Source organism: Passer domesticus, unplaced genomic scaffold, assembly GCF_036417665.1.
Source record: "Passer domesticus isolate bPasDom1 unplaced genomic scaffold, bPasDom1.hap1 HAP1_SCAFFOLD_54, whole genome shotgun sequence".
NCBI lineage: Eukaryota > Metazoa > Chordata > Aves > Passeriformes > Passeridae > Passer > Passer domesticus.
In genome coordinates, this window is record NW_026990162.1 from 728,649 (window position 1) to 744,211 (window position 15,563).

Below are 15,563 nucleotides of genomic sequence, written 5' to 3' on the forward strand. Positions count from 1 at the left end.
ATCTGGGCACTCAGCCAAGCCCACGCTGTGTGTTGCACAAAGATTGCTGCATATGCATAGACCCTTATGCATAGCAAACTTTAGTTTACATGTTCCAAGAATTGTTTTGCATGGCTCCTCCTGTGTCTTCGAGCATGCATATTCCTTGGCTGTGGTTTTAGTCCATTCTTACCACCTCCAATTTTTGGACCTTGGTCCGCACCATCTTCAGACAGTGAGTGCTGACAGTGGGCACATCTGTAGCAGGTGTCTTCTTTCTATGTTCATTGGATGTTATCCCATTTAAGTAGGCATTTGAACACAAGCATACTTCTATCAGCTATTTCACTACTATGTCTAAGCCTAATTAAGAACTGAAATAAAAACTATATCTTTATAAGAAAGTTACTTTAACATCACACATATAAAATCCATTTTAATATTTGCAAAAAGCCAATATTAGAATATTATAATATGTATCTATAACAATCTATTGATAATATTGCTGAAAGAAGGAAAACTTTTCTAAATACCTAGTGCCTTTGGTAATCGCTAAAGGTAATGTAGCTTGGACTCTACTACTGTTTACTCATCTCTCTGTTGCACAGAAATCTTGGATACTTTAGTGTGTAGATCTGTATTTATGACACTCTCTGAAATGAAAGTGAGAGGAGAAATGGGCTAAATTCAGATATCTGAAGTTCTGTCTGAACATTTGCTGAGGTAAATCAAAGACTAAAGGACAGCTACTCTTTGTGAAGAATGCCAGAGCAAGTTAAAATATGTATTAACAGGCATAATCAACACACTAGAATTAAAAGAGCATCTCCACCAGAAGAGAGAGTCTATAAAATCACACTCTGCATCAAGAAAACATAATGTCTATCACTACATGGATTTGTCGCTTTGCACGCCCCTCTGCCAAGTGCAAGGGGCCTCAAGGACTGAAAGCACAGGGAGCCAAAGGGAGACAGCTGCACCTATGTCACTGAGGGCTCCTGGGGAAGCAGTTTCCTTGAGAATCAAGCTCCTCTCCTCCAAAGGCACTTCCCCAAATGTCTGCATTTCCCGGGAAACACCAACACACACTTCAGAAACCCTGGCAAGGCCAAATTCCTTGTGCTCCTTGCAGCACAGGCACTCCAACTGGAGCTCATCTTCCTTCCTCCAGCTCTGTGTCGCTTCCTTCCCCACACCCACGTGTCACTTTGGGCGCGCAGCCCCAGCCCCTACAAACACGAGCTGCTTGCTGCTTCTGCACATGCCTGAACTCCTGCCTGCGCTCATGGCAGCAAAACCAGGCTGTTCCCAGCCAGGGAGTGGAGCCCTGTTCCCACAGGAGGCTCTGGTCAGCCCCTTCCCCACTGTGCACGCAGCACTTCTCCTGCCTGCCCAGAACGCTCCTGGCAGAGCAGAGCACAAGCTGGCTGGCTCTGGGCTCAGCACTCCCCAAACACAGGCACAGGAAGACGCAGTGGCTGCTTTGCAGCCATGCCCAAGACAGCTGGGAAGAGTCCCCTGCCTCTGGTCTCACTTGGTTGGCTTTCTGAGTGGGCCTGAGGCAGGGGCTGCGATTCCTCACTTGTGGGGAGAGCAGAGCTGCCAGAAGCGCACCCAGCCTGCAGGCACTGCCTGACAGCGCTGCGGCCACTGGGATGCTCGCGCCTCTGAGTCACAGCCACTGCACTGCTGCTGCTGCTGCTGCTTCATTTGCTTTGAGGCACAGCCAGAGCTCACTGTTAGGCCATGGTGGTCTCTGGTTCTGCCCTCTTCCTGTCCTTGTGTAGGGCTGGAGCATTGCTGTGCTTTCAGCAAGCTCTTGGTGAGAACTTCCAGCACCACAAGCTCCCCTGCCCTCGGTGGATGCTCGCCATGGAAGAGCATACTCAAGCTGGCTCTTCAAAAACCCAGGGTCCTTGTTCCCTTCAGCGTGCTCAGCACGACCTTCAACTCCACGGTGCTGTGCAACTGGAGCAGCAGGATAGGGACCTTTGCAGCCTGAGCTGCCCTTGTTCCTCTCTGCCCGTGCACAGACGACAGCGTGGAAGAGAACGGCAGCAGGGCCCTGCGTGTCCCCGGGCTCAGGATTTGTGCTGCTTCAGCTCCACAGACAGAGCCACGGCTTAAGTGAAATAGCCAAAATGTTTATTAAGGGAAGGCAAAGTGAAGGGGTGAATTGGGAGGGAAAACGGGAGATTGGCAGGGTCAGGGGGCTGGAGGGAGGGAGCTGCAAACAGGGAGCAAGAAGGCAGGAGCTCCTGGAGCTTGCCAGAGGCTCAGCTGTGAGCAGCAAGAGCTGGGCCTGGAGCTGCAGCTGGTCCCCTCTGCTCTGCAGGTGCTCCCATCTTCAGTGGGAACTGGGGGTGGCCAAAGGACGCTGGTTCTTCCCATCCTGCAGGCGCAGTTCGGCAGATCATGTGTCGAAGGTCAGCTTGACAAACTGGTTTATGAAGGAGGGGCACTCGTATTCACTCAGGGCTTGAAGGGCTGGAAAAGAAAGGAACAGAGCCATGGTCAGAGGCCCCACTGATGGAATCCAAGCAAAGCCTCCTGCCAGGGCCATCCCAGCCGGCTGTTGCCATGGCCAGGAGGGAGCGGCAGACACGGGCTTGGGCCGGAAGGTGCTGGCCACGGATCCCCCACGTGCCCCTGAAAGCCCTCCGGGCTCTGCCCCCGCCGCCCCTGGTCCGCACAGGGAGCAGAGCCCTGGGCAGCCCGGGCACGGACTGTAGCTGCGGGGCCGGCATGTGCAGCTGCCCCCGGCGGTCCCCGCTGGCCCGCGGCTGCCCTCACTCACCCTCAGCGAGGACCTGGAGCTCCTCCTTCTGCCCCGTCATCAGCGCTCCGGCCACCCCTGGCAACACAGAGGCACAGGTGGCGGCCCCAGGCAGCACAGCTGCCCGACACGGGCGCTGCCAGCCCCGGGGGCGCACGCCCTCCTCCCCGGGCAGGGCTCGTGCCGGGCCCCTGCCACACGCTGCCGCCCCGGGGAGGGCTCGGCTGCGGGAGGGCGGCGGCAGCGGCCAGGGCTTGGCTCCGGCTGCCGGGGCAGCAGCCGGGCCGGGAGGCGGGGAGGGACGCCGGGCTCATGGCTCACCCATGATGCTGACGGCCGTCTCTCACAGGGGGCTCTGCGGGCTCTGCAGGCGCGGCAGGGCGCAGCGCAGGTGCTCGGCCGCTGGGCTCAGGTCCTGAAACAGCTGTGGGGAGCGCTGGCAGGGAAGGCCCGGCGCGGGCTCTGCCCCTCGGCCGGGCGCTGCCCGAGCCCGGCACCGGCCGAGCCGGCCCGCACGGCCCAGGGCAGGGAGCAGCGTGCGGGGCGCAGGCTGGCGGCCCCGGGTGCGGCGCTGGGGAGGGGCACAGCTGCCAGCCCCCCACGCCCAGTACCGGGGCCAGGGGGCTTCTCCAGCCTGCGGCTGGCGCTGCCGGGCTGTCCTTACCAGGCTCTGGGCGAACTTTATCCGCAGCTCCTCCAGGTCCGTCCTCCTCAGTCAGCATGCCGCACAAAGCAGGGCTTCGCCAGAGGCCTGGAGAGCAGCAGAGAGCCGCAGGTGGCACCCGAGCCCAGGACACAGGACCTGTGTCCCTGTCCAAGGCCAGGGGGAGGCTGGAGCCCGCCAGGCGCCAGGGCAGGAGGGGGCCTAGACCTCTCCCATGGATACAGCAGCATCCCACAAAACCTCACCTTGGCCACGTGCCAAGCCCAGGAATAGAGGGAGCAGGCTCTGGCTCAGGATTCTCGTGAGAGGCTCTTCCCCCTCTTCCACTCCCAGCTCCATCACCTGGCTGAAGAGCTGAATGGAGAGCAGCTGCAGCTGGCTCTTGTCCTGGAAGGAAAGGAAAAGTCCTAAGCACCAAATGCTCCCCACCCATTGGAGCAAAGGCCTAAAACTGCAGAGAGCACAGAGTTTCCAGGCAGGGGCCAGTGCTCTTGGCTGGGGGCACAGAGCCTTACGTTGTCAAAGTGTGGCATCTGGGGCTCAGCCAGCTTCAGGGTGCTGATGCTGGGTATCTTGAAATCTTTGTCCTGCAGCAGACGCGTCAGCATGGAGAGGCTGGTCCAGAGCATCTCTGCATTGGGATCACGCAGCTGCTGCAGCAGGTGTTGATAGAGGCCGTGTATTCCTCTGCCCTGTGTGCAAGACGAGGCTGTGCTGTGAAGCCGTGAACGGCTGCAGCAGCAGCAGCTGCTGGTGGCACTGGGGCAGCTGAAGCGGGAGGCAGGAGAGCTGGGAGCAGCTGCCTCTGCTGGCAGAGGCCAGCCAAGGCCAAAGGTATGTGTTCCCCCGCCCCACGCTGCCAGCGCGGCTTCAGCCACTGCCCCCTTCTCACCAGCGAGGGCTCCTTGCTGAGCAGCATGAGGCCTCTGAGCTGCAGGCGCAGCCTGTCCCTGCACTGGCTGGGCAGGTGCCTGGATAGGAGCCAGAGGGCACTGGGACCGTGTCGGCTCAAGTCCAGACAGTCCAGGAGCTGAAAGGCACAGGGCAGTGACGGGGGAGCCGGCCGGCAGGAGCCCGGAGCCGCACAGGGCCGGGCCCCTGCAGCAGGGGCAGCGGGCGCGGGCAGCGTCCCAGGCGGCTGCGGCTAGCAGAGGCCCGAGAGCTGGGAGGCAGCTCAGGCAGGCAGCGCTGGCCGTCAGGCTCACCTCCACAAAGAACGCCAGAGCAGGCAGATCCCGGCGTGGCTGCTTGCGGATGAGCAGGCTGAGCAGGTGCGAGGCCATGTGGGGACACAGGGGGCTCAAGCCACGGCGCATCTCCCTGGCAGGGGAAAAAGGCACCAAGGCCCTGAGCCGGCAGGCAAACCTCTCCCAGGAGTGACTGACAGAGGTCTGATCATTCCCCAGCACTCTGCAAGGGGACATGGGCCCCTTGGCAGGCGGCTGCTCCTGGGCATCCTCCTCTGCCAGGCTTGTGCAGTCTGCTCGGCCGTGCCTCGGTGGCAAGGCCCTCTCGCTTACGGCCGCGGGGACTGTGTGGGGCACTCCGGGCACGGGGCACAAATGCTGGCAGTGGCGGAGGGGAGAAGGGGGTCTCACCTGGCCAGCAGGCCCGCTGCCTCGTGCTGGGTGTTGGCACAGAGCAGGGCGTCCCAGACCTGTGTGTGCTCCAGAGCCACCAGCTTCTTGTGGAAGCCCAGTCGGGAGAGCAGAGCCTTCATGGTCTGCGCTGCAAACCTGTGTGCCCAGCAAGGGCCAGGTCACGCTGGGAGCACTGGCCCTGGCCACAGGGGGCATGGGAAGGACAGGGCGACTGGGACCTGTTGGGGTCGCTGGGAAGGCCGTGTTCCTCCCGGCACACTCTCCAGAAGCTCCTGGTCTCAACGTCCTCTGGCATCTGCTCTGTGGTAGAAAACATTTGCAAGAGCAGATCCACGAGCAGCTGGGGAGAATAAATGTGCATCCCGTAGTGCCACTCAGACGTGGGGACAATCCTCCGCAGCACCAGAGTTGCCTGCAAGAGACAAAGCACCCCGAGGCAGAGCTCAGTGCCGAGGTGCCCATGAGGCAGGGCCCGAGGGGAGAGGCAGGGCGGGCACCCGGCCTGCTGCCCCTGAGCCTGCCCTGAGCCCAGCTTTCAGCCCAGGCCGGGAGCTGCAGCGTGGGGAGAGCATGGAGAGCTGCTGGAGAGGGTGACCTGGAGGGCGAGCAAAGGCCAGCTCCAGAAACTCACAGCCAGGGCAAAGGCGGCCTCATTCCCGCTGCAGAAGATCGGGCCGTGCGGTGGCTGCTGCTCTAGCACGGAGAGCAGCGCCGGAAGGACCTCCTCCATGGCGACTTCTGAGGTGCCCATGGCCCTCCACATCAGTGTGGCAGCTCTGTGGGACCAGAGCTGTGTGTCAGCACCCTGCCCCGTGCAGCTGCGTGGGGCCGGGTGACAGAGCCCCGGTGCCCTGAGGGGCCGGGAGGGAGCATGGCAGCAGGCTTGGGAAACAGAGAGGCCCGAGGGACCCTACGGGCCGGTGAGCACCGAGCTCTTGAGGCAGTGGTGCCCCGTACCTGTCACATAGTGGGGCGCAGTGCAGGAGGCTCATGACCACGTGAGCGGGATGTTCTTCGGTCAGGCTCACAATGGCCATTTGCAGCCCGGTGTCCACGGTGTCGCGGGACGCCAGTCTCTCCAGGATGGCCCTGACCATGGCTAGCACCTGGAGGGAACGGCATGAGGGAGACTTGGTGTGCTATCCAAGGCAGCATCCAAGGCAGCAACTTGCCCAGCTTCGCCCAGGAAGTGCTTGCCTTCCCACCCCACTGTGATGGCCCCAAAGGCTGAGCTGGACCAGCAGACATGGCTTGAGGGGCCACGTGATCCTGGGAGGCCTTCAGCCCCGGCCCCAGGCTGATTGCCTGCTGCGGTGAAGAAACACCCTTCTGGCAAAACCCCAGATTGGGTGCAGGACTCACAGTCAGGGCAGTCACAGCGTCCGCCTCCGGGATGGCCTGATTGCGGGTGTTTGAGGTGGCCATCCCCTCCGTCAGGGCCATGTCAGCCTCCGCCCGGCCCTCGGCCGCTGCCCGCTCACAGCTTGCAGCCAGCTCAGCGGGCGCAGTGCTGGCAGCAGGCTCTGCCCGCAGCTCGCTGGACACGGAGTCGGGCTGGGCCGTGCCTCCGGTCACGTTGGCCCTGTTCTTTCTGCGCCGGAGACGCAGGAACCTCCGCAGTGCCTGCAGCAGAAGGAAGGGCGGGAAGAGAGGGACGTTGCATGGTCTGCTGCAAGGACGGGGCTGGGCCGAGCAGGGCCAGCAGGCCCGGCCCAGCTGGGGATGGCCGCAGGTACCTGCGCCGCTCTACGGAAGCAGCCGCGGGTGGTCTCCTGCTCTTGAGTGGCGTCCTTGGCTGCATCTGGCAAAGAGGGAGAGCAGCCAGAGCTGAGGGGCTGTGGGAGAGGCCGGAGAACACAGGCCAGCCCTGCGCTCCCCAGGCAGGGACAGCCCCCTGCGTGCCCGAGGGACGGAGCACGACTGCCATCGGGGGGGCAGTCCCTGCCCCTGTCCCATCCTGTCCGTGGGCATGTCCATAGGGATGGGATGGGATGGGATGGGATGGGATGGGATGGGATGGGATGGGATGGGATGGGATGGGATGGGATGGGATGGGATGGGATGGGGCGGGATGGGGCCTAGGCTGGCTGCAGGCACCAGGCCTGTGGCCCAGCTGCACCACTCACCGTCCTGCAGCGGCTGCAACTGCTCCGGCTCTGGAGGCTGCTGCACTGGGGCAGCTGCAGGGCCGTTCTTTTTCTTCCCCCGAAGGCTCCTGAACAGGCTGAGCACTTTGCTCGCCATCCCGCTGCCCAACCTCGAGGGACAGATGCCTCGGCAGAGGTCCGAGTCAGCGGTGCCGCAGTCGTGCCTTGCAGGCACCTGCGACAGGGAGGCCTCAGGAGGATGACAGGACAGCAAGTCCTGCCCTGTGTTCTCGAGGGCTCCTGCCACAATGACAGGAGACTCCTCGTGAATGATGGCGTTCACCAACTCCCACGGCCTGGCCACAGGGGCACCGGCCGCAGGGATGGGAGATGCCTCGGAAAGACTCCGAGTCAACGTGTCCCGAGGTCTGGCCGTGAGGCCAGCCGCAGGAGTAGCGCTTCGGAAAAGCTTCGGGTGGGCAATGAACGAGCTGGCTGTGCGGGGGATCCACACAGCACCACTCTGTCACGTCCTGTCCCGTCGCGTGCACCGAGCACTCTGGCGTGGCCGTGACGCTGCCAGCACCTATGTCAGCGCGTGTCACAAAGGGCTGCTGCCACAGCCTGTTCCACTGCGCCGCACGGTGACCCTGCAGCACCGTGTCAGGTGCAAAGAGGGAGAGCAGCCTATGTCAGCGTGTGTCACAAAGGGCTGCTGCCACACCCTGTTCCACCGCGCCGCACGGTGACCCTGCTGCACCGTGTCAGGTGCAAAGAGGGAGAGCAGCCTATGTCAGCGCATGTCACAAAGGGCTGCTGCCACACGGTGACCGTGCTGCACCATGTCACAAGGGGCCCTTGGTGACGCTGCCACGTGCCCCGGGGCCACCCCCTCCCCAGGCAAGGCGCCCCTGGTTGGAAGGAATCCGTTGCCCCGAGTGTCTAACACAGCCCTGGACACACCAAGGCCGGCCAAGTGCTCTCCAGGTCTGTGCCCGGCCCGCACAGCCCAGCTCGGTGCTGGCCCTGGAGCAGAGCGGCTTCCAGCAAGCAAGAAGCAAACGCATCTTGCCAAGAGCTAAAACACACCAGCTAGGGAAGATGGCATTAATAAAGGCCTTGGAATTCACAGCTCTCTGAGAGACATTTGGGGTTCTCAGCTGGACAGAGATGATCCGGCTCTGTCCTGTGCTCAAAGCGGGGAACACACCCTACCACAGGTGCTTGGTTTGGTCTCCGCAGGCCCAGGCAGGTGCCAAAGCTGCTCTTGACAGCCTTCTCCCTTCCCACGCCCCACTGCCAAGTGCAAGGGGCCTCAGGGACAGAAAGGAGCGCAGGGAAGCAAAGGGAGACAGCTGCACCTACCTCATTGGGGGCTCCTGCGGAAGCACTTTGCTTGAGAAGCAAGCCCCTCTCTTCCAAAGGCATTTCCCCAAATGCGCACATTTCCCAGGGAGCACCAACACACACTTCAGAAACTCTGGCAAGGCTGAATTCCTTCTGCTCCTTGCAGCCGTGGCACTCCAGCTCCAGCTCCTCTTCCTTCCCCCGAGTCTGTTTCCACAGGTCCCTTCTGGCACGCAGCCCCGGGCCCCCTATAAACAGGAGCTGCCCGCTGCCTCTTCACATGCCTGAACTCCTGCCTGCGCTCAGGGCAGCAAAAGCAGGCTGTTGCCAGCCAGGGAGCGGAGCCCTGTTCCCGCAGGAGGCTCTGGTCAGCCCCTTCCCACTGTGCACGCAGCACTTCTCCTGCCCTCCCAGAACGCTCCTGGCAGAGCAGAGCACAAGCTGGCCGGCTCTGGGCTCAGCACAGCCCAAACACAGGCGCACCCCAAACACAAAGCAGCAGCTGTTTTGCATCCATGCCCCAGAGAGATGGGAAGGATCCCCTGGCCCTGGTCTCACTTGTTTGGGTTTCTGACTGGCTCTGAGGCAGGGGCAGCGCTTCCTCGCTTGTGGGGAGAGCAGAGGCGCCGGAACCACACACAGCGTGCAGGCACTGCCTGACAGCGCTGCGGCCACTGGGACGCCTCTGAGCCTCTGCCACTCCGCTGCTGCAGGACAGGGAGCTTTGCAGCCTGAGCTGGCCTTGTTCCTCTCTGTCCGTGCAGAGAATGCAGCGCAGAAGAGAAGGGCAGCAGGGTTCCGCGTGTCCCCGGGCTCAGGGTTTGCACCGCTTCAGCTCCACGGAGACACGGGTAACGTGCAAAAGCTAAACTGTTTATTAAAGGAAAGCGAAGGGAAGGGGTGAGCTGGTAGGTAAAAAAGGGGATGAGCAGGGCCTGAGGGCTGCAGGGAGGGAGATGCCACCAGGGAGAGGGATGGCAGGAGCTCCTGGAGCTTCCCACAGGCTCAGCTGTGAGCAGCTAGAGCTGTGCCTGGAGCTCCAGCTGGTCTCTTCTGTTCTGCAGGTGCTCCCATCTCCAGTGGGAGCTGGAAATTGCCAGACTCCGGTCCATCTGATTCAGCTGACAAACGAAGTCGCAGAGATCTGGTTTTGAATGCCAGCTGCATCAGTGTGCTCCTGCAGGATGGGCTCTGATCTTCCCCGATGGCTTGAAGAGCTGGAAGAGAGAGGAGCAGAGTCACGGCCAGAGGCCAGATTGAGGGAATGCAAGGAAAGCCTCCTGCCAGGGCCATCCCAGCCGGCTGTTGCCATGGCCAGGAGGGAGCGGCAGACACGGGCTTGGGCCGGAGGGTGCTGGCCACGGATCCCCCACGTGTCCCTGAAAGCCCTCCGGGCTCTGCCCCCGCCGCCCCTCGTCCGCACAGGGAGCAGAGCCCTGGGCAGCCCGGGCATGGAGTGTAGCTGCGGGGCCAGCATGTGCAGCTGCCCCCGGCGGTCCCCGCTGGCCCGCGGCTGCCCTCACTCACCCTAAGTGAGGACCTGGAGCTCCTCCTTCTGCCCCGTCATCAGCGCTCCGGCCACCCCTGGCAAGACAGAGGCACAGGTGGCGGCCCCGGGCGGCACAGCTGCCCAACACGGGCGCTGCCAGCCCCGGGGCCGCACGCCCTCCTCCCCGGGCAGGGCTCGGGCCGGGCCCCTGCCGCACACTGCCGCCCCGGGGAGGGCTCGGCTCCGGCTGCCGGGGCAGCAGCTGGGCCGGGAGGCGGGGAGGGACGCCGGGCTTGTGGCTCACCGATGATGCTGACGGCCGTCTCTCGCAGGGGGCCTCTGCGGGCTCTGCAGGCGCGGCAGGGCGCAGCGCAGGTGCTCGGCCGCTGGGCCCAGGTCCTGCAACAGCTGCGGGGAGCGCTGGGAGGGAAGGCCCGGCGTGGGCTCTGCCCCTCGGCCGGGCGCTGCCCGAGCCCGGTACCGGCCGAGCCGGCCCGCACGTCCCAGGGCGGGGAGTGGTGTGCGGGGCGCAGGCTGGCGGCCCCGGGTGCGGTGCTGGGCAGGGGCACAGCTGCCAGCCCCCCACGCTGAGCACTGGGGCCAGGGGGCTTCTCCAGCCTGCGGCTGGGGCTGCCGGTCTGTCCTTACCAGGCTCTGGGCGAACTTTATCCGCAGCTCCTCCAGGTCCGTCCTCCTCAGTCAGCATGCCGCACAAAGCAGGGCTTCGCGAGAGTCCTGGAGAGCAGCAGAGAGCCGCAGGTGGCACCAGAGCCCAGGGCACAGGACCCGTGTCCCTGTGCTAAGGCCAGGGGGAGGCTGGAGCCCGCCAGGCGCCAGGGCAGGAGGGGGCCGAGCCCCCTGCCATGGATGGGGCAGCATCCCACAGAACCTCACCTTGGCCACGTGCCAAGCACAGGAATAGAGGCAGCAGGCACTGGCTCAGGATTCTCGTGAGAGGCTCTTCCCCCTCTTCCACTCCCAGCTCCATCACCTGGCTGAAGAGCTGAATGGAGAGCAGCTGCAGCTGGCTGTTGTCCTGGAAGGAAAGGAAAAGTCCTAAGCACCAAATGCTCCAGGCCCACTGGGGCAACGGCCGAAAACTGCAGAGAGCACAGAGTTTCCAGGCAGGGGCCAGTGCCATGGGCAGGGGGCACAGAGCCTTACGTTGTCAAAGTGTGGCAGCAGGGGCTCAGCTAGCTTCAGGGCGGTGATGCTGGGTATCTTGAGGTGTTTGTCCTGCAGCACGTGCGTGAGCACGGAGAGGCTCGTCCAGAGCATCTCCGCATTGGGATCACGCAGCTGCTCCAGCAGGTGTTGATAGAGGCTGCGTATTCCTCTGCCCTGTGTGCAAGACGGGGCTGTGCTGTGAAGCCGTGAACGGCTGCAGCACCAGCAGCTGCTGGTGGCACTGGGGCAGCTGAAGCGGGAGGCAGGAGAGCTGGGAGCAGCTGCCTCTGCTGGCAGAGGCCAGCCAAGGCCAAAGGTGTGTGTTCCCCCGCCCCACGCTGCCAGCGCCGCTTCAGCCACTGCCCCCTTCTCACCAGCGAGGGCTCCTTGCTGAGCAGCACCAGGCCTCTGAGCTGCAGGCGCAGCCTGTCCCTGCACTGGCTGGGCAGGTGCCTGGATAGGAGCCAGAGGGCACTGGGACCGTGTCGGCTCAAGTCCAGACAGTCCAGGAGCTGAAAGGCACAGGGCAGTGACGGGGGAGCCGGCCGGCAGGAGCCCGGAGCCGCACAGGGCCGGGCCCCTGCAGCAGCGGCAGCGGGCGCGGGCAGCGTCCCAGGCGGCTGCGGCTAGCAGAGGCCCCAGAGCTGGGAGGCAGCTCAGGCAGGCAGCGCTGGCCGTCAGGCTCACCTCCACAAAGAAGGCCAGAGCAGGCAGATCCCGGCGTGGCTGCTTGCGGATGAGCAGGCTGAGCAGGTGCGAGGCCATGTGGGGACACAGGGGCCTCAAGCCACGGCGCATCTCCCTGGCAGGGGAAAAAGGCACCAAGGCCCTGAGCCGGCAGGCAAACCTCTCCCAGGAGTGACTGACAGAGGTCTGATCTTTCCCCAGCACTCTGCAAGGGGACACGGGCCCCTTGGCAGGCGGCTGCTCCTGGGCATCCTCCTCTGCCAGGCTTGTGCAGTCTGCTCGGCCGTGCCTCGGTGGCAAGGCCCTCTCGCTTACGGCCGCGGGGACTGCGTGGGGCACTCCGGGCACGGGGCACAAATGCTGGCAGTGGCGGAGGGGAGAAGGGGGTCTCACCTGGCCAGCAGGCCCGCTGCCTCGTGCTGGGTGTTGGCACAGAGCAGGGCGTCCCAGACCTGTGTGTGCTCCAGAGCCACCAGCTTCTTGTCGAAGCCCAGTCGGGAGAGCAGAGCCTTCATGGTGTGCGCTGCCAACCTGTGTGCCGAGCAAAGGCCGGGTCACGCTCGGAGCACTGGCCCTGGCCACAGGGGGCATGGGAAGGACAGGGCGAGTGGCACCTGTTGGGTTCGCTGGGAAGGCCGTGTTCCTCCCGGCACACTCTCCAGAAGCTCCTGGTCTCAACGTCCTCTGGCATCTGCTCTGTGGTAGAGAAAATTTGCAAGAGCAGATCCACGAGCAGCTGGGGAGAATAAATGTGCATCCCGTAGTGCCACTCAGACGTGGGGACAATCCTCCGCAGCACCAGAGTTGCCTGCAAGAGACAAAGCACCCCGAGGCAGCGCTCAGTGCCGAGGTGCCCATGAGGCAGGGCCCGAGGGGAGACGCAGGGCGGGCACCCGGCCTGCTGTCCCTGAGCCTGCCCTGAGCCCAGCTTTCAGCCCAGGCCGGGAGCTGCAGCGTGGGGAGAGCATGGAGAGCTGCTGGAGAGGGTGACCTGGAGGGCGAGCAAAGGCCAGCTCCAGAAACTCACAGCCAGGGCAAAGGCGGCCTCATTCCCGCTGCAGAAGATCCTGCTGTGCGGTGGCTGCTGCTCTAACACGGAGAGCAGCGCCGGAAGGACCTCCTCCACGGCGACTTCGGAGGTGCCCATGGCCCTCCACATCAGTGTGGCAGCTCTGTGGGACCAGAGCTGTGTGTCAGCACCCTGCCCCGTGCAGCTGCGTGGGGCCGGGTGACAGAGCCCCGGTGCCCTGAGGGGCCGGGAGGGAGCATGGCAGCAGGCTTGGGAAACAGAGAGGCCCGAGGGGCCCTACGGGCCGGTGAGCACCGAGCTCTTGAGGCAGTGGTGCCCCGTACCTGTCACATAGTGGGGCGCAGTGCAGGAGGCTCATGACCACGTGAGCGGGATGTTCTTCGGTCAGGCTCACAATGGCCATTTGCAGCCCGGCGTCCACGGTGTCGCAGGACGCCAGTCTCTCCAGGATGGCCCTGACCGTGGCTAGCACCTGGAGGGAACGGCATGAGGGAGACTTGGTGTGCTATCCAAGGCAGCAACTTGCCCAGCTTCGCCCAGGAAGTGCTTGCCTTCCCACCCCACTGTGATGGCCCCAAAGGCTGAGCTGGACCAGCAGACATGGCTTGAGGGGCCACGTGATCCTGGGAGGCCTTCAGCCCCGGCCCCAGGCTGATTGCCTGCTGCGGTGAAGAAACACCCTTCTGGCAAAACCCCAGACTGGGTGCAGGACTCACAGTCAGGGCAGTCACAGTGTCCACCTCCGGGATGGCCTGATTGAGGGTGTTTGTGGTGGCCATCCCCTCCGTCAGGGCCATGTCAGCCTCCGCCCGGCCCTCGGCCGCTGCCCGCTCACAGCTTGCAGCGAGCTCAGCGGGCGCAGTGCTGGCACCAGGCTCTGCCTGCAGCTGGCTGGGCACGGAGTCGGGCTGGGCCGTGCCTCCGGTCACGGTGGCCCTGTTCTTTCTGCGCCGAAGGCGCAGGAACCTCCGCAGTGCCTGCAGCAGAAGGAAGGGCGGGAAGAGAGGGACGTTCCATGGTCTGCTGCAAGGACGGGGCTGGGCCGAGCAGGGCCAGCAGGCCCGGCCCAGCTGGGGATGGCCGCAGGTACCTGCGCCGCTCTACGGAAGCAGCCGCGGGTGGTCTCCTGCTCTTGAGTGGCGTCCTTGGCTGCATCGGGCAAAGAGGGAGAGCAGCCAGAGCTGAGGGGCTGTGGGAGAGGCCGGAGAACACAGGCCAGCCCTGCGCTCCCCAGGCAGGGAAAGGCCCCTGCGTGCCCGAGGGATGGAGCACGACTGCCATCGGGGGGGCAGTCCCTGCCCCTGTCCCATCCTGTCCGTGGGCATGTCCATAGGGATGGGATGGGATGGGATGGGATGGGATGGGATGGGATGGGATGGGATGGGATGGGATGGGATGGGATGGGATGGGGCGGGATGGGGCCTAGGCTGGCCGCAGGCACCAGGCCTGTGGCCCAGCTGCACCACTCACCGTCCTGCAGCGGCTGCAACTGCTCCCGCTCTGCAGGCTGCTGCACTGGGGCAGCTGCAGGGCCGTTCTTTTTCTTCCCCCGAAGGCTCCTGAACAGGCTGAGCACTTTGCTCGCCATCCCGCTGCCCGACCTGGAGGGACAGATGCCTCGGCAAAGGTCGGAGTCAGCGGTGCCGCAGTCGTGCCTTGCAGGCACCTGCGACAGGGAGGCCTCAGGAGGATGACAGGACAGCAAGTCCTGCCCTGTGTTCTCGAGGGCTCCTGCCACAATGACAGGAGACTCCTCGTGAAGGATGGAGGTCACAAACTCCCACGGCCCGGCCACAGGGGCACCGGCCGCAGGGATGGGAGATGCCTCGGAAAGACTCCGAGTCAACGTGTCCCGAGGTCTGGCCGTGAGGCCAGCCGCAGGAGTAGCGCTTCGGAAAAGCTTCGGGTGGGCAATGAACGAGCTGGCTGTGCGGGGGATCCACACAGCACCACTCTGTCACGTCCTGTCCCGTCGCGTGCACCGAGCACTCTGGCGTGGCCGTGACGCTGCCAGCACCTATGTCAGCGCGTGTCACAAAGGGCTGCTGCCACACCCTGTTCCACTGCGCCGCACGGTGACCCTGCTGTACCATGTCACAACGGGCCCTTGGTGACATTGCCACGTGCGCCGGGCCACCCCCTCCCCAGGCAAGGCGCCCCTGCTTGGAAGGAATCCATTGCCCCGAGTGTCTAACACAGCCCTGGACACACCAAGGCCGGCCAAGTGCTCAGGGAAGGCCTCTCCACGTCTGTGCCCGGCCCGCACAGCCCAACTTGGTGTGGCCCTGGAGCAGAGCGGCTTCCAGCAAGCAAGAAGCAAACGCATCTTGCCAAGAGCTAAAACACACCAGCTAGGGAAGATGGCATTAATAAAGGCCTTGGAATTCACAGCTCTCTGAGAGACATTTGGGGTTCTTGCTGGGCAGAGGTGATCCGCCTCTGTGCTGTGCTCAAAGGGGGGAACACACCCTACCACAGGTGCTTGGCTTGGTCTCCGCAGGTCCAGGCAGGTGCCAAAGCTGCTCTTGACAGCCTTTTCCCTTCCCATGCCCCACTGCCAAGTGCAAGGGGCCTCAGGTACAGAAAGGAGAGCAGGGAGGCAGAGGCAGACAGCTGCACCTACATCACTGGGGGCTCCTGGGGAATCACTTTGCTTGAGAAGCAAGCCCCTCTCTTCCAAAGGCATTTCCACAAATGTGCACATTTCCCGGGGAGCACCAACACACACTTCAGAAA

At 63.5% G+C, this 15,563-nt stretch overlaps 1 long non-coding RNA gene across 1 annotated transcript; it reads right to left on the minus strand.

Moving 5' to 3' along the window:
• Nucleotides 1-3,382: 3,382 nt before the first annotated feature.
• On the minus strand, nt 3,383-11,183 carry LOC135292861 (uncharacterized). Its single transcript, XR_010355028.1, has 3 exons — nt 11,108-11,183; nt 3,665-3,806; nt 3,383-3,506 (listed from the first exon to the last, which is right to left on the minus strand). It is a non-coding gene; the product is annotated as an uncharacterized LOC135292861 (long non-coding RNA).
• Between the last annotated feature and the right edge of the window lie 4,380 nt (nt 11,184-15,563).